This window comes from Dendrobates tinctorius, unplaced genomic scaffold, assembly GCF_039654945.1.
Source record: "Dendrobates tinctorius isolate UK_male_01 unplaced genomic scaffold, ASM3965494v1 ptg000272l, whole genome shotgun sequence".
Taxonomy (NCBI): Eukaryota; Metazoa; Chordata; class Amphibia; order Anura; family Dendrobatidae; genus Dendrobates; species Dendrobates tinctorius.
In genome coordinates, this window is record NW_027361939.1 from 11,501,826 (window position 1) to 11,516,503 (window position 14,678).

General features: G+C 40.4%; 18 non-coding genes across 18 annotated transcripts; all 18 read right to left on the reverse strand.

Moving 5' to 3' along the window:
• Window positions 1-817: 817 nt before the first annotated feature.
• On the reverse strand, window positions 818-890 carry TRNAR-CCU (transfer RNA arginine (anticodon CCU)). The gene has a single exon. It is a non-coding gene; the product is annotated as a tRNA-Arg (tRNA).
• Window positions 891-1,997: 1,107 nt separating this feature from the next.
• On the reverse strand, window positions 1,998-2,070 carry TRNAR-CCU (transfer RNA arginine (anticodon CCU)). Its single transcript has one exon. It is a non-coding gene; the product is annotated as a tRNA-Arg (tRNA).
• Window positions 2,071-3,212: 1,142 nt separating this feature from the next.
• Window positions 3,213-3,285, reverse strand: TRNAR-CCU (transfer RNA arginine (anticodon CCU)). The gene has a single exon. It is a non-coding gene; the product is annotated as a tRNA-Arg (tRNA).
• Window positions 3,286-3,411: 126 nt separating this feature from the next.
• Window positions 3,412-3,504, reverse strand: TRNAI-UAU (transfer RNA isoleucine (anticodon UAU)). The gene is given in 2 exon segments: window positions 3,412-3,447; window positions 3,467-3,504. It is a non-coding gene; the product is annotated as a tRNA-Ile (tRNA).
• Window positions 3,505-4,391: 887 nt separating this feature from the next.
• TRNAR-CCU (transfer RNA arginine (anticodon CCU)) lies at window positions 4,392-4,464 on the reverse strand. Its single transcript has one exon. It is a non-coding gene; the product is annotated as a tRNA-Arg (tRNA).
• Window positions 4,465-5,570: 1,106 nt separating this feature from the next.
• Window positions 5,571-5,643, reverse strand: TRNAR-CCU (transfer RNA arginine (anticodon CCU)). The gene has a single exon. It is a non-coding gene; the product is annotated as a tRNA-Arg (tRNA).
• Window positions 5,644-5,769: 126 nt separating this feature from the next.
• On the reverse strand, window positions 5,770-5,862 carry TRNAI-UAU (transfer RNA isoleucine (anticodon UAU)). The gene is given in 2 exon segments: window positions 5,770-5,805; window positions 5,825-5,862. It is a non-coding gene; the product is annotated as a tRNA-Ile (tRNA).
• A 923-nt stretch (window positions 5,863-6,785) lies between these two features.
• Window positions 6,786-6,858, reverse strand: TRNAR-CCU (transfer RNA arginine (anticodon CCU)). Its single transcript has one exon. It is a non-coding gene; the product is annotated as a tRNA-Arg (tRNA).
• Window positions 6,859-6,984: 126 nt separating this feature from the next.
• Window positions 6,985-7,077, reverse strand: TRNAI-UAU (transfer RNA isoleucine (anticodon UAU)). The gene is given in 2 exon segments: window positions 6,985-7,020; window positions 7,040-7,077. It is a non-coding gene; the product is annotated as a tRNA-Ile (tRNA).
• A 983-nt stretch (window positions 7,078-8,060) lies between these two features.
• TRNAR-CCU (transfer RNA arginine (anticodon CCU)) lies at window positions 8,061-8,133 on the reverse strand. Its single transcript has one exon. It is a non-coding gene; the product is annotated as a tRNA-Arg (tRNA).
• A 1,106-nt stretch (window positions 8,134-9,239) lies between these two features.
• Window positions 9,240-9,312, reverse strand: TRNAR-CCU (transfer RNA arginine (anticodon CCU)). Its single transcript has one exon. It is a non-coding gene; the product is annotated as a tRNA-Arg (tRNA).
• A 126-nt stretch (window positions 9,313-9,438) lies between these two features.
• TRNAI-UAU (transfer RNA isoleucine (anticodon UAU)) lies at window positions 9,439-9,531 on the reverse strand. Its single transcript is given in 2 exon segments — window positions 9,439-9,474; window positions 9,494-9,531. It is a non-coding gene; the product is annotated as a tRNA-Ile (tRNA).
• A 1,086-nt stretch (window positions 9,532-10,617) lies between these two features.
• On the reverse strand, window positions 10,618-10,710 carry TRNAI-UAU (transfer RNA isoleucine (anticodon UAU)). Its single transcript is given in 2 exon segments — window positions 10,618-10,653; window positions 10,673-10,710. It is a non-coding gene; the product is annotated as a tRNA-Ile (tRNA).
• An 887-nt stretch (window positions 10,711-11,597) lies between these two features.
• TRNAR-CCU (transfer RNA arginine (anticodon CCU)) lies at window positions 11,598-11,670 on the reverse strand. Its single transcript has one exon. It is a non-coding gene; the product is annotated as a tRNA-Arg (tRNA).
• A 126-nt stretch (window positions 11,671-11,796) lies between these two features.
• TRNAI-UAU (transfer RNA isoleucine (anticodon UAU)) lies at window positions 11,797-11,889 on the reverse strand. The gene is given in 2 exon segments: window positions 11,797-11,832; window positions 11,852-11,889. It is a non-coding gene; the product is annotated as a tRNA-Ile (tRNA).
• Window positions 11,890-12,967: 1,078 nt separating this feature from the next.
• On the reverse strand, window positions 12,968-13,060 carry TRNAI-UAU (transfer RNA isoleucine (anticodon UAU)). Its single transcript is given in 2 exon segments — window positions 12,968-13,003; window positions 13,023-13,060. It is a non-coding gene; the product is annotated as a tRNA-Ile (tRNA).
• An 887-nt stretch (window positions 13,061-13,947) lies between these two features.
• On the reverse strand, window positions 13,948-14,020 carry TRNAR-CCU (transfer RNA arginine (anticodon CCU)). Its single transcript has one exon. It is a non-coding gene; the product is annotated as a tRNA-Arg (tRNA).
• A 128-nt stretch (window positions 14,021-14,148) lies between these two features.
• Window positions 14,149-14,241, reverse strand: TRNAI-UAU (transfer RNA isoleucine (anticodon UAU)). The gene is given in 2 exon segments: window positions 14,149-14,184; window positions 14,204-14,241. It is a non-coding gene; the product is annotated as a tRNA-Ile (tRNA).
• Window positions 14,242-14,678: the final 437 nt, after the last annotated feature.

Genomic DNA, 14,678 nt, shown 5'->3' on the forward strand with positions numbered 1-14,678 from the left:
GAAATTAACTATTGCTTACAACAGGTTTGGGCGGGGCGTTATAATAATGTTTAACAATATGTATTCTACCATATCGCAATCTTTCTTAAAAATGAGAAATTTGTGCGCTGGGTCTTTTTAGACTCAAACATCCTGGGATTTTTTCAGGAAATGCGCTCGTACATTTGCTGCAATGAACACACGTTGACGCTGTAGTTTGCATTGAAGCATCTAATGAGGGTTTGCCAAAATTCTTCTGAATTCAGGGGCAAAAGGGTCATCTGTGACATCACCTTTTGTGATTCCTAGATCCTGTGTTAACAGCTGCGTACAGAGGTGTTGTCAGTCATTGTAACCCTACCTCTGACATTAAGGTGAAACTGCGCGAGAACGACAGGATGTACGAGTCCAAAATAGCTCGAGTGGCCAGGGTGAAAATTGAAAGATTACTCATTTTGTTTTTTAATAAAGAACATGATATGGAAAACCATTGTCAAAAATGTTCCAAAAATGGTTCACTTTTTTCACTTATTCTTTTATATTTTGAGATTTGCAAACATTGTGTGGTTGAAAGCATATCCATATCTGAGAAAATATACTCTGTGGTATTCGGGGCATTAATGAAGATGAAAACAATTAAGATGCTAGGCTTTTCCGCCACACAAAGTCGATACTGTTGCGTGTTAACACTTCTCTCAGTACATAGAAAGGATCGCTCTAAATGGCAGAGGTTTGCAAGAACTAAGTCACGAGAAAACAAGACAATCGTCCAGTAGAAAAGTTTTCACCTGCACCATCAACATTCCATGAGATGCTGTTGGAAAGGGAAATCCACAAGCACCCCAGATGGGACTCGAACCCATAATCGCTGGCTTAGGAGGCCAGTGCCTTATCCATTAGGCCACTGGGGCTGGACAGCAACGGTAAAAAATCAAAAAAAATTTTTTTCCTCATAAGAGTGAAGCAATCGCCACCAAATCATGAACCGATTCAACTACTTCAGTAGTCAAAAATACTAAAGAAAGACAAGAAAAGAATGCTCCAGGTGAGGGTCTAAGTCACAACCTCGGCATTGCTCAACAGTTACTGCTTTATAAGTACCGCGGGCTGACCGATTGCGCCACTGGAGCCATGCGGGTACGGATGAAAAGGATAAATTCTCCAAAAAAAAGAGACATTTGAAAGGGGATTGTTCTTCAGGAAATTAACTATTGCTTACAACAGGTTTGGGCGGGGGGTTATAATAATGTTTGACAATATGTATTCTACCATATCGCAATCTTTCTTAAAAATGAGAAATTTGTGCGCTGGGTCTTTTTAGACTCAAACATCCTGGGATTTTTTTCAGGAAATGCGCTCGTACATTTGCTGCAATGAACACACGTTGACGCTATAGTTTGCATTGAAGCATCTAATGAGGGTTTGCCAAAATTCTTCTGAATTCAGGGGCAAAAGGGTCATCTGTGACATCACCTTTTGTGATTCCTAGATCCTGTGTTAACAGCTGCGTACAGAGGTGTTGTCAGTCTTTGTAACCCTACCTCTGACATTAAGGTGAAACTGCTCGAGAACGACAGGATGTACGAGTCCAAAATAGCTCCAGTGGCCAGGGTGAAAATTGAAAGATTACTCATTTTGTTTTTTAATAAAGAACATGATATGGAAAACCATTGTCAAAAATGTTCCAAAAATGGTTCACTTTTTTCACTTATTCTTTTATATTTTGAGATTTGCAAACATTGTGTGGTTGAAAGCATATCCATATCTTAGAAAATATACTCTGTGGTATTCGGGGCATTAGTGAAGATGAAAACAATTAAGATGCTAGGCTTTTCCGCCACACAAAGTCGATACTGTTGCGTATTAACACTTCTCTCAGTACATAGAAAGGATCGCTCTAAATGGCAGAGGTTTGCAAGAACTAAGTCACGAGAAAACAAGACAATCGTCCAGTAGAACAGTTTTCACCTGCACCATCAACATTCCATGAGATGCTGTTGGAAAGGGAAATCCACAAGCACCCCAGATGGGACTTGAACCCACAATCCCTGGCTTAGGAGGCCAGTGCCTTATCCATTAGGCCACAGGGGATGGATAGCAAAGGTATAAAATCAAAAATATTTTTTTACCTCATAAGAGTGAAGCAATCGCCACCAAATCATGAACCGATTCAACTACTTCAGTAGTCAAAAATACTAAAGAAAGACAAGAAAAGAATGCTCCAGGTGAGGGTCGAACTCACAACCTCGACATTGCTCAACAGTTACTGCTTTATAAGTACGGCTCGCTGACCGATTGAGCCACTGGAGCCATGCGGGTAAGGATGGAAAGGATAAATTCTCCAAAAAAAAGAGACATTTGAAAGGGGATTGTTCTTCAGGAAATTAACTATTGCTTACAACAGGTTTGGGCGGGGGGTTATAATAATTTTTGACAATATGTATTCTACCATATCGCAATCTTTCTTAAAAATGAGAAATTTGTGCGCTGGGTCTTTTTAGACTCAAACATTCTGGGATTTTTTCAGGAAATGCGCTCGTACATTTGCTGCAATGAACACACGTTGACGCTATAGTTTGCATTGAAGCATCTAATGAGGGTTTGCCAAAATTCTTCTGAATTCAGGGGCAAAAGGGTCATCTGTGACATCACCTTTTGTGATTCCTAGATCCTGTGTTAACAGCTGCGTACAGAGGTGTTGTCAGTCTTTGTAACCCTACCTCTGACATTAAGGTGAAACTGCTCGAGAACGACAGGATGTACGAGTCCAAAATAGCTCCAGTGGCCAGGGTGAAAATTGAAAGATTACTCATTTTGTTTTTTAATAAAGAACATGATATGGAAAACCATTGTCAAAAATGTTCCAAAAATGGTTCACTTTTTTCACTTATTCTTTTATATTTTGAGATTTGCAAACATTGTGTGGTTGAAAGCATATCCATATCTTAGAAAATATACTCTGTGGTATTCGGGGCATTAGTGAAGATGAAAACAATTAAGATGCTAGGCTTTTCCGCCACACAAAGTCGATACTGTTGCGTGTTAACACTTCTCTCAGTACATAGAAAGGATTGCTCTAAATGGCAGAGGTTTGCAAGAACTAAGTCACGATAAAACAAGACAATCGTCCAGTAGAACAGTTTTCACCTGCACCATCAACATTCCATGAGATGCTGTTTTCACCTGCACCATCAAGATTCCATGAGATGCTGTTGTAAAGGGAAATCCACAAGCACCCCAGATGGGACTCGAACCCACAATCCCTGGCTTAGGAGGCCAGTGCCTTATCCATTAGGCCACTGGGGCTGGTTAGCAAAGGTAAGAAATCAAAAAAAATTTTTTTCCTCATAAGAGTGAAGCAATCGCCACCAAATCATGAACCGATTCAACTACTTCAGTAGTCAAAAATACTAAAGAAAGACAAGAAAAGAATGCTCCAGGTGAGGGTCGAACTCACAACCTCGACATTGCTCAACAGTTACTGCTTTATAAGTACCGCGCGCTGACCGATTGCGCCACTGGAGCCATGCTGGTACGGATGGAAAGGATAAATTCTCCAAAAAAAAGAGACATTTGAAAGGGGATTGTTCTTCAGGAAATTAACTATTGCTTACAACAGGTTTGGGCGGGGGGTTATAATAATGTTTGACAATATGTATTCTACCATATCGCAATCTTTCTTAAAAATGAGAAATTTGTGCGCTGGGTCTTTTTAGACTCAAACATCCTGGGATTTTTTCAGGAAATGCGCTCGTACATTTGCTGCAATGAACACACGTTGACGCTATAGTTTGCATTGAAGCATCTAATGAGGGTTTGCCAAAATTCTTCTGAATTCAGGGGCAAAAGGGTCATCTGTGACATCACCTTTTGTGATTCCTAGATCCTGTGTTAACAGCTGCGTACAGAGGTGTTGTCAGTCTTTGTAACCCTACCTCTGACATTAAGGTGAAACTGCTCGAGAACGACAGGATGTACGACTCCAAAATAGCTCCAGTGGCCAGGGTGAAAATTGAAAGATTACTCATTTTGTTTTTTAATAAAGAACATGATATGGAAAACCATTGTCAAAAATGTTCCAAAAATGGTTCACTTTTTTCACTTATTCTTTTATATTTTGAGATTTGCAAACATTGTGTGGTTGAAAGCATATCCATATCTTAGAAAATATACTCTGTGGTATTCGGGGCATTAGTGAAGATGAAAACAATTAAGAGGCTAGGCTTTTCCGCCACACAAAGTCGATACTGTTGCGTGTTAACACTTCTCTCAGTACATAGAAAGGATCGCTCTAAATGGCAGAGGTTTGCAAGAACTAAGTCACGAGAAAACAAGACAATCGTCCAGTAGAACAGTTTTCACCTGCACCATAAAAATTCCATGAGATGCTGTTGAAAAGGGAAATCCACAAGCACCCCAGATGGGACTCGAACCCACAATCCCTGGCTTAGGAGGCCAGTGCCTTATCCATTAGGCCACTGGGGCTGGATAGCAAAGGTAAAAAATCAAAAACATTTTTTTTCCTCATAAGAGTGAAGCAATCGCCACCAAATCATGAACCGATTCAACTACTTCAGTAGTCAAAAATACTAAATAAAGACAAGAAAAGAATGCACCAGGTGAGGGTCGAACTCACAACCTCGGCATTGCTCAACAGTTACTGCTTTATAAGTAGCGCGCGCTGACCGATCGCTCCACTGGAGCCATGCGGGTACGGATGGAAAGGATAAATTCTCCAAAAAAAAGAGACATTTGAAAGGGGATTGTTCTTCAGGAAATTAACATTTGCTTACAACAGGTTTGGGCGGGGGGTTATAATAATGTTTGACAATATGTATTCTACCATATCGCAATCTTTCTTAAAAATGAGAAATTTGTGCGCTGGGTCTTTTTAGACTCAAACATCCTGGGATTTTTTCAGGAAATGCGCTCGTACATTTGCTGCAATGAACACACGTTGACGCTATAGTTTGCATTGAAGCATCTAATGAGGGTTTGCCAAAATTCTTCTGAATTCAGGGGCAAAAGGGTCATCTGTGACATCACCTTTTGTGATTCCTAGATCCTGTGTTAACAGCTGCGTACAGAGGTGTTGTCAGTCTTTGTAACCCTACCTCTGATATTAAGGTGAAACTGCTCGAGAACGACAGGATGTACGCGTCCAAAATAGCTCCAGTGGCCAGGGTGAAAATTGAAAGATTACTCATTTTGTTTTTTAATAAAGAACATGATATGGAAAACCATTGTCAAAAATGTTCCAAAAATGGTTCACTTTTTTCACTTATTCTTTTATATTTTGAGATTTGCAAACATTGTGTGGTTGAAAGCATATCCATATCTTAGAAAATATACTCTGTGGTATTCGGGGCATTAATGAAGATGAAAACAATTAAGATGCTAGGCTTTTCCGCCACACAAAGTCGATACTGTTGCGTGTTAACACTTCTCTCAGTACATAGAAAGGATCGCTCTAAATGGCAGAGGTTTGCAAGAACTAAGTCACGAGAAAACAAGACAATCGTCCAGTAGAAAAGTTTTCACCTGCACCATCAACATTCCATGAGATGCTGTTGGAAAGGGAAATCCACAAGCACCCCAGATGGGACTCGAACCCATAATCGCTGGCTTAGGAGGCCAGTGCCTTATACATTAGGCCACTGGGGCTGGACAGCAACGGTAAAAAATCTAAAAATTTTTTTTTCCTCATAAGAGTGAAGCAATCGCCACCAAATCATGAACCGATTCAACTACTTCAGTAGTCAAAAATACTAAAGAAAGACAAGAAAAGAATTCTCCAGGTGAGGATCTAACTCACAACCTCGGCATTGCTCAACAGTTTCTGCTTTATAAGTACCGCGCGCTGACCGATTGCGCCACTGGAGCCATGCGGGTACGGATGAAAAGGATAAATTCTCCAAAAAAAAGAGACATTTGAAAGGGGATTGTTCTTCAGGAAATTAACTATTGCTTACAACAGGTTTGGGCGGGGGGTTATAATAATGTTTGACAATATGTATTCTACCATATCGCAATCTTTCTTAAAAATGAGAAATGTGTGCGCTGGGTCTTTTTAGACTCAAACATCCTGGGATTTTTTCAGGAAATGCGCTCGTACATTTGCTGCAATGAACACACGTTGACGCTATAGTTTGCATTGAAGCATCTAATGAGGGTTTGCCAAAATTCTTCTGAATTCAGGGGCAAAAGGGTCATCTGTGACATCACCTTTTGTGATTCCTAGATCCTGTGTTAACAGCTGCGTACAGAGGTGTTGTCAGTCTTTGTAACCCTACCTCTGACATTAAGGTGAAACTGCTCGAGAACGACAGGATGTACGAGTCCAAAATAGCTCCAGTGGCCAGGGTGAAAATTGAAAGATTACTCATTTTGTTTTTTAATAAAGAACATGATATGGAAAACCATTGTCAAAAATGTTCCAAAAATGGTTCACTTTTTTCACTTATTCTTTTATATTTTGAGATTTGCAAACATTGTGTGGTTGAAAGCATATCCATATCTTAGAAAATATACTCTGTGGTATTCGGGGCATTAGTGAAGATGAAAACAATTAAGATGCTAGGCTTTTCCGCCACACAAAGTCGATACTGTTGCGTGTTAACACTTCTCTCAGTACATAGAAAGGATTGCTCTAAATGGCAGAGGTTTGCAAGAACTAAGTCACGATAAAACAAGACAATCGTCCAGTAGAACAGTTTTCACCTGCACCATCAACATTCCATGAGATGCTGTTTTCACCTGCACCATCAACATTCCATGAGATGCTGTTGGAAAAGGAAATCCCCAAGCACCCCAGATGGGACTCGAACCCACAATCCCTGGCTTAGGAGGCCAGTGCCTTATCCATTAGGCCACTGGGGCTGGTTAGCAAAGGTAAGAAATCAAAAAAAATTTTTTTCCTCATAAGAGTGAAGCAATCGCCACCAAATCATGAACCGATTCAACTACTTCAGTAGTCAAAAATACTAAAGAAAGACAAGAAAAGAATGCTCCAGGTGAGGGTCGAACTCACAACCTCGGCATTGCTCAACAGTTACTGCTTTATAAGTACCGCGCGCAGACCGTTTGCGCCACTGGAGCCATGCGGGTACGGATGGAAAGGATAAATTCTCCAAAAAAAAGAGACATTTGAAAGGGGATTGTTCTTCAGGAAATTAACTATTGCTTACAACAGGTTTGGGCGGGGGGTTATAATAATGTTTGACAATATGTATTCTACCATATCGCAATCTTTCTTAAAAATGAGAAATTTGTGCGCTGGGTCTTTTTAGACTCAAACATCCTGGGATTTTTTCAGGAAATGCGCTCGTACATTTGCTGCAATGAACACACGTTGACGCTATAGTTTGCATTGAAGCATCTAATGAGGGTTTGCCAAAATTCTTCTGAATTCAGGGGCAAAAGGGTCATCTGTGACATCACCTTTTGTGATTCCTAGATCCTGTATTAACAGCTGCGTACAGAGGTGTTGTCAGTCTTTGTAACCCTACCTCTGACATTAAGGTGAAACTGCTCGAGAACGACAGGATGTACGAGTCCAAAATAGCTCCAGTGGCCAGGGTGAAAATTGAAAGATTACTCATTTTGTCTTTTAATAAAGAACATGATATGGAAAACCATTGTCAAAAATGTTCCAAAAATGGTTCACTTTTTTCACTTATTCTTTTATATTTTGAGATTTGCAAACATTGTGTGGTTGAAAGCATATCCATATCTTAGAAAATATACTCTGTGGTATTCGGGGCATTAGTGAAGATGAAAACAATTAAGATGCTAGGCTTTTCCGCCACACAAAGTCGATACTGTTGCGTGTTAACACTTCTCTCAGTACATAGAAAGGATCGCTCTAAATGGCAGACTTGCAAGAACTAAGTCACGAGAAAAAAAGACAATCGTCCAGTAGAACAGTTTTCACCTGCACCATCAACATTCCATGAGATGCTGTTGGAAAGGGAAATCCACAAGCACCCCAGATGGGACTCGAACCCACAATCCCTGGCTTAGGAGGCCAGTGCCTTATCCATTATGCCACTGGAAAGGGAAAGGGAAGGGAAATCCACAAGCACCCCAGATGGGACTCGAACCCACAATCCCTGGCGTAGGAGGCCAGTGCATTATCCATTAGGCCACTGGGGCTGGTTAGCAAAGGTAAAAAATCAAAAAAAAATTTTTTCCTCATAAGAGTGAAGCAATCGCCACCAAATAATGAACCGATTCAACTACTTCAGTAGTCAAAAATACTAAAGAAAGACAAGAAAAGAATGCTCCAGGTGAGGGTCGAACTCACAACCTCAGCATTGCTCAACAGTTACTGCTTTATAAGTACCGCGCGCAGACAGTTTGCGCCACTGGAGCCATGCGGGTACGGATGGAAAGGATAAATTCTCCAAAAAAAAGAGACATTTGAAAGGGGATTGTTCTTCAGGAAATTAACTATTGCTTACAACAGGTTTGGGCGGGGGGTTATAATAATGTTTGACAATATGTATTCTACCATATCGCAATCTTTCTTAAAAATGAGAAATTTGTGCGCTGGGTCTTTTTAGACTCAAACATCCTGGGATTTTTTCAGGAAATGCGCTCGTACATTTGCTGCAATGAACACACGTTGACGCTATAGTTTGCATTGAAGCATCTAATGAGGGTTTGCCAAAATTCTTCTGAATTCAGGGGCAAAAGGGTCATCTGTGACATCACCTTTTGTGATTCGTAGATCCTGTATTAACAGCTGCGTACAGAGGTGTTGTCAGTCTTTGTAACCCTACCTCTGACATTAAGGTGAAACTGCTCGAGAACGACAGGATGTACGAGTCCAAAATAGCTCCAGTGGCCAGGGTGAAAATTGAAAGATTACTCATTTTGTCTTTTAATAAAGAACATGATATGGAAAACCATTGTCAAAAATGTTCCAAAAATGGTTCACTTTTTTCACTTATTCTTTTATATTTTGAGATTTGCAAACATTGTGTGGTTGAAAGCATATCCATATCTTAGAAAATATACTCTGTGGTATTCGGGGCATTAGTGAAGATGAAAACAATTAAGATGCTAGGCTTTTCCGCCACACAAAGTCGATACTGTTGCGTGTTAACACTTCTCTCAGTACATAGAAAGGATCGCTCTAAATGGCAGAGGTTTGCAAGAACTAAGTCACGAGAAAAAAAGACAATCGTCCAGTAGAAGAGTTTTCACCTGCACCATCAACATTCCATGAGATGCTGATGGAAAGGGAAATCCACAAGCACCCCAGATGGGACTCGAACCCACAATCCCTGGCTTAGGAGGCCAGTGCCTTATCCATTAGGCCACTGGGGCTGGATAGCAAAGGTAAAAAATCAAAAAAAAATTTTTTCCTCATAAGAGTGAAGCAATCGCCACCAAATCATGAACCGATTCAACTACTTCAGTAGTCAAAAATACTAAAGAAAGACAAGAAAAGAATGATCCAGGTGAGGGTCGAACTCACAACCTCAGCATTGCTCAACAGTTACTGCTTTATAAGTACCGCGCGCTGACCGATTGCGCCACTGGAGCCATGCGGGTACGGATGGAAAGGATAAATTCTCCAAAAAAAAGAAACATTTGAAAGGGGATTGTTCTTCAGGAAATTAACTATTGCTTACAACAGGTTTGGGCGGGGGGTTATAATAATGTTTGACAATATGTATTCTACCATATCGCAATCTTTCTTAAAAATGAGAAATTTGTGCGCTGGGTCTTTTTAGACTCAAACATCCTGGGATTTTTTCAGGAAATGCGCTCGTACATTTGCTGCAATGAACACACGTTGACGCTATAGTTTGCATTGAAGCATCTAATGAGGGTTTGCCAAAATTCTTCTGAATTCAGGGGCAAAAGGGTCATCTGTGACATCACCTTTTGTGATTCCTAGATCCTGTATTAACAGCTGCGTACAGAGGTGTTGTCAGTCTTTGTAACCCTACCTCTGACATTAAGGTGAAACTGCTCGAGAACGACAGGATGTTCGAGTCCAAAATAGCTCCAGTGGCCAGGGTGAAAATTGAAAGATTACTCATTTTGTTTTTTAATAAAGAACATGATATGGAAAACCATTGTCAAAAATGTTCCAAATATGGTTCACTTTTTTCACTTATTCTTTTATATTTTGAGATTTGCAAACATTGTGTGGTTGAAAGCATATCCATATCTTAGAAAATATACTCTGTGGTATTCGGGGCATTAGTGAAGATGAAAACAATTAAGATGCAAGGCTTTTCCGCCACACAAAGTCGATACTGTTGCGATTTAACACTTCTCTCAGTACATAGAAAGGATCGCTCTAAATGGCAGAGGTTTGCAAGAACTAAGTCACGAGAAAAGAAGACAATCGTCCAGTAGAAAAGTTTTCACCTGCACCATCAACATTCCATGAGATGCTGTTGGAAAGGGAAATCCACAAGCACCCCAGATGGGACTCGAACCCAAAATCCATGGCTTAGGAGGCCAGCGCCTTATCCATTAGGCCACTGGGGCTGGTTAGCAAAGGTAAAAAATCAAAAAAATTTTTTTTCCTCATAAGAGTGAAGCAATCGCCACCAAATCATGAACCGATTCAACTACTTCAGTAGTCAAAAATTCTAAAGAAAGACAAGAAAAGAATGCTCCAGGTGAGGGTCTAACTCACAACCTCGGCATTGCTCAACAGTTACTGCTTTATAAGTACCGCGCGCTGACCAATTGCGCCACTGGAGCCATGCGGGTACGGATGGAAAGGATAAATTCTCCAAAAAAAAGAGACATTTGAAAGGGGATTGTTCTTCAGGAAATTAACTATTGCTTACAACAGGTTTGGGCAGGGGGTTATAATAATGTTTGACAATATGTATTCTACCATATCGCAATCTTTCTTAAAAATGAGAAATTTGTGCGCTGGGTCTTTTTAGACTCAAACATCCTGGGATTTTTTCAGGAAATGCGCTCGTACATTTGCTGCAATGAACACACGTTGACGCTATAGTTTGCATTGAAGCATCCAATGAGGGTTTGCCAAAATTCTTCTGAATTCAGGGGCAAAAGGGTCATCTGTGACATCACCTTTTGTGATTCCTAGATCCTGTATTAACAGCTGCGTACAGAGGTGTTGTCAGTCTTTGTAACCCTACCTCTGACATTAAGGTGAAACTGCTCGAGAACGACAGGATGTACGAGTCCAAAATAGCTCCAGTGGCCAGGGTGAAAATTGAAAGATTACTCATTTTGTTTTTTAATAAAGAACATGATATGGAAAACCATTGTCAAAAATGTTCCAAAAATGGTTCACTTTTTTCACTTATTCTTTTATATTTTGAGATTTGAAAACATTGTGTGGTTGAAAGCATATCCATATCTTAGAAAATATACTCTGTGGTATTCGGGGCATTAGTGAAGATGAAAACAATTAAGATGCTAGGCTTTTCCGCCACACAAAGTCGATACTGTTGCGTGTTAACACTTCTCTCAGTACATAGAAAGGATCGCTCTAAATGGCAGAGGTTTGCAAGAACTAAGTCACGAGAAAACAAGACAATCGTCCAGTAGAACAGTTTTCACCTGCACCATCAACATTCCATGAGATGCTGTTGGAAAGGGAAATCCACAAGCACCCCAGATGGGACTCGAACCCACAATCCCTGGCTTAGGAGGCCAGTGCCTTATCCATTAGGCCACTGGGGCTGGATAGCAAAGGAAAAAAATAAAAAAAAAAATTTTTCCTCATAAGAGTGAAGCAATCGCCACCAAATCATGAACCGATTCAACTACTTCAGTAGTCAAAAATACTAAAGAAAGACAAGAAAAGAATGCTCCAGGTGAGGGTCGAACTCACAACCTCGACATTGCTCAACAGTTACTGCTTTATAAGTACGGCGCGCTGACCGATTGCGCCACTGGAGCCATGCGTGTACGGATGGAAAGGATAAATTCTGCAAAAAAAAGAGACATTTGAAAGGGGATTGTTCTTCAGGAAATTAACTATTGCTTACAACAGGTTTGGGCGGGGGGTTATAATAATGTTTGACAATATGTATTCTACCATATCGCAATATTTCTTAAAAATGAGAAATTTGTGCGCTGGGTCTTTTTAGACTCAAACATCCTGGGATTTTTTCAGGAAATGCGCTCGTACATTTGCTGCAATGAACACACGTTGACGCTATAGTTTGCATTGAAGCATCCAATGAGGTTTTGCCAAAATTCTTCTGAATTCAGGGGCAAAAGGGTCATCTGTGACATCACCTTTTGTGATTCCTAGATCCTGTATTAACAGCTGCGTACAGAGGTGTTGTCAGTCTTTGTAACCCTACCTCTGACATTAAGGTGAAACTGCTCGAGAACGACAGGATGTACGAGTCCAAAATAGCTCCAGTGGACAGGGTGAAAATTGAAAGATTACTCATTTTGTTTTTTAATAAAGAACATGATATGGAAAACCATTGTCAAAAATGTTCCAAAAATGGTTCACTTTTTTCACTTATTCTTTTATATTTTGAGATTTGCAAACATTGTGTGGTTGAAAGCATATCCATATCTTAGAAAATATACTCTGTGGTATTCGGGGCATTAGTGAAGATGAAAACAATTAAGATGCTAGGCTTTTCCGCCACACAAAGTCGATACTGTTGCGTGTTAACACTTCTCTCAGTACATAGAAAGGATCGCTCTAAATGGCAGAGGTTTGCAAGAACTAAGTCACGAGAAAACAAGACAATCGTCCAGTAGAACAGTTTTCACCTGCACCATCAACATTCCATGAGATGCTGTTGGAAAGTGAAATCCACAAGCACCCACTCGAACCCACAATCCCTGGCTTAGGAGGCCAGTGCCTTATCCATTAGGCCACTGGGGCTGGTTAGCAAAGGTAAGAAATCAAAAAAAAATTTTTTCCTCATAAGAGTGAAGCAATCGCCACCAAATCATGAACCGATTCAACTACTTCAGTAGTCAAAAATACTAAAGAAAGACAAGAAAAGAATGCTCCAGGTGAGGGTCGAACTCACAACCTCGGCATTGCTCAACAGTTACTGCTTTATAAGTACCGCGCGCTGACCGATTGCGCCACTGGAGCCATGCGGGTACGGATGGAAAGGATAAATTCTCCAAAAAAAAGAGACATTTGAAAGGGGATTGTTCTTCAGGAAATTAATTATTGCTTACAACAGGTTTGGGCGGGGGGTTATAATAATGTTTGACAATATGTATTCTACCATATCGCAATCTTTCTTAAAAATGAGAAATTTGTGCGCTGGGTCTTTTTAGACTAAAACATCCTGGGATTTTTTCAGGAAATGCGCTCGTACATTTGCTGCAATGAACACACGTTGACGCTATAGTTTGCATTGAAGCATCTAATGAGGGTTTGCCAAAATTCTTCTGAATTCAGGGGCAAAAGGGTCATCTGTGACATGACCTTTTGTGATTCCTAGATCCTGTATTAACAGCTGCGTACAGAGGTGTTGTCAGTCTTTGTAACCCTACCTCTGACATTAAGGTGAAACTGCTCGAGAACGACAGGATGTACGAGTCCAAAATAGCTCCAGTGGCCAGGGTGAAAATTGAAAGATTACTCATTTTGTCTTTTAATAAAGAACATGATATGGAAAACCGTTGTCAAAAATGTTCCAAAAATGGTTCACTTTTTTCACTTATTCTTTTATATTTTGAGATTTGCAAACATTGTGTGGTTGAAAGCATATCCATATCTTAGAAAATATACTCTGTGGTATTCGGGGCATTAGTGAAGATGAAACCAATTAAGATGCTAGGCTTTTCCGCCACACAAAGTCGATACTGTTGCGTGTTAACACTTCTCTCAGTACATAGAAAGGATCGCTCTAAATGGCAGAGGTTTGCAAGAACTAAGTCACGAGAAAAAAAGACAATCGTCCTGTAGAACAGTTTTCACCTGCACCATCAACATTCCATGAGATGCTGTTGGAAAGGGAAATCCACAAGCACCCCAGATGGGACTCGAACCCACAATCCCTGGCTTAGGAGGCCAGTGCCTTATCCATTAGGCCACTGGGGCTGGTTAGCAAAGGTAAAAAATCAAAAAAAAATTTTTTTTCCTCATAAGAGTGAAGCAATCGCCACCAAATCATGAACCGATTCAACTACTTCAGTAGTCAAAAATACTAAAGAAAGACAAGAAAAGAATGCTCCAGGTGATGGTCGAACTCACAACCTCGGCATTGCTCAACAGTTACTGCTTTATAAGTACCGCGCGCTGACCGATTGCGCCACTGGAGCCATGCGGGTATGGATGGAAAGGATAAATTCTCCAAAAAAAAGAGACATTTGAAAGGGGATTGTTCTTCAGGAAATTAACTATTGCTTACAACAGGTTTGGGCGGGGGGTTATAATAATGTTTGACAATATGTATTCTACCATATCGCAATCTTTCTTAAAAATGAGAAATTTGTGCGCTGGGTCTTTTTAGACTCAAACATCCTGGGATTTTTTCAGGAAATGCGCTCGTACATTTGCTGCAATGAACACACGTTGACGCTATAGTTTGCATTGAAGCATCTAATGAGGGTTTGCCAAAATTCTTCTGAATTCAGGGGCAAAAGGGTCATCTGTGACATCACCTTTTGTGATTCCTAGATCCTGTATTAACAGCTGCGTACAGAGGTGTTGTCAGTCTTTGTAACCCTACCTCTGACATTAAGGTGAAACTGCTCGA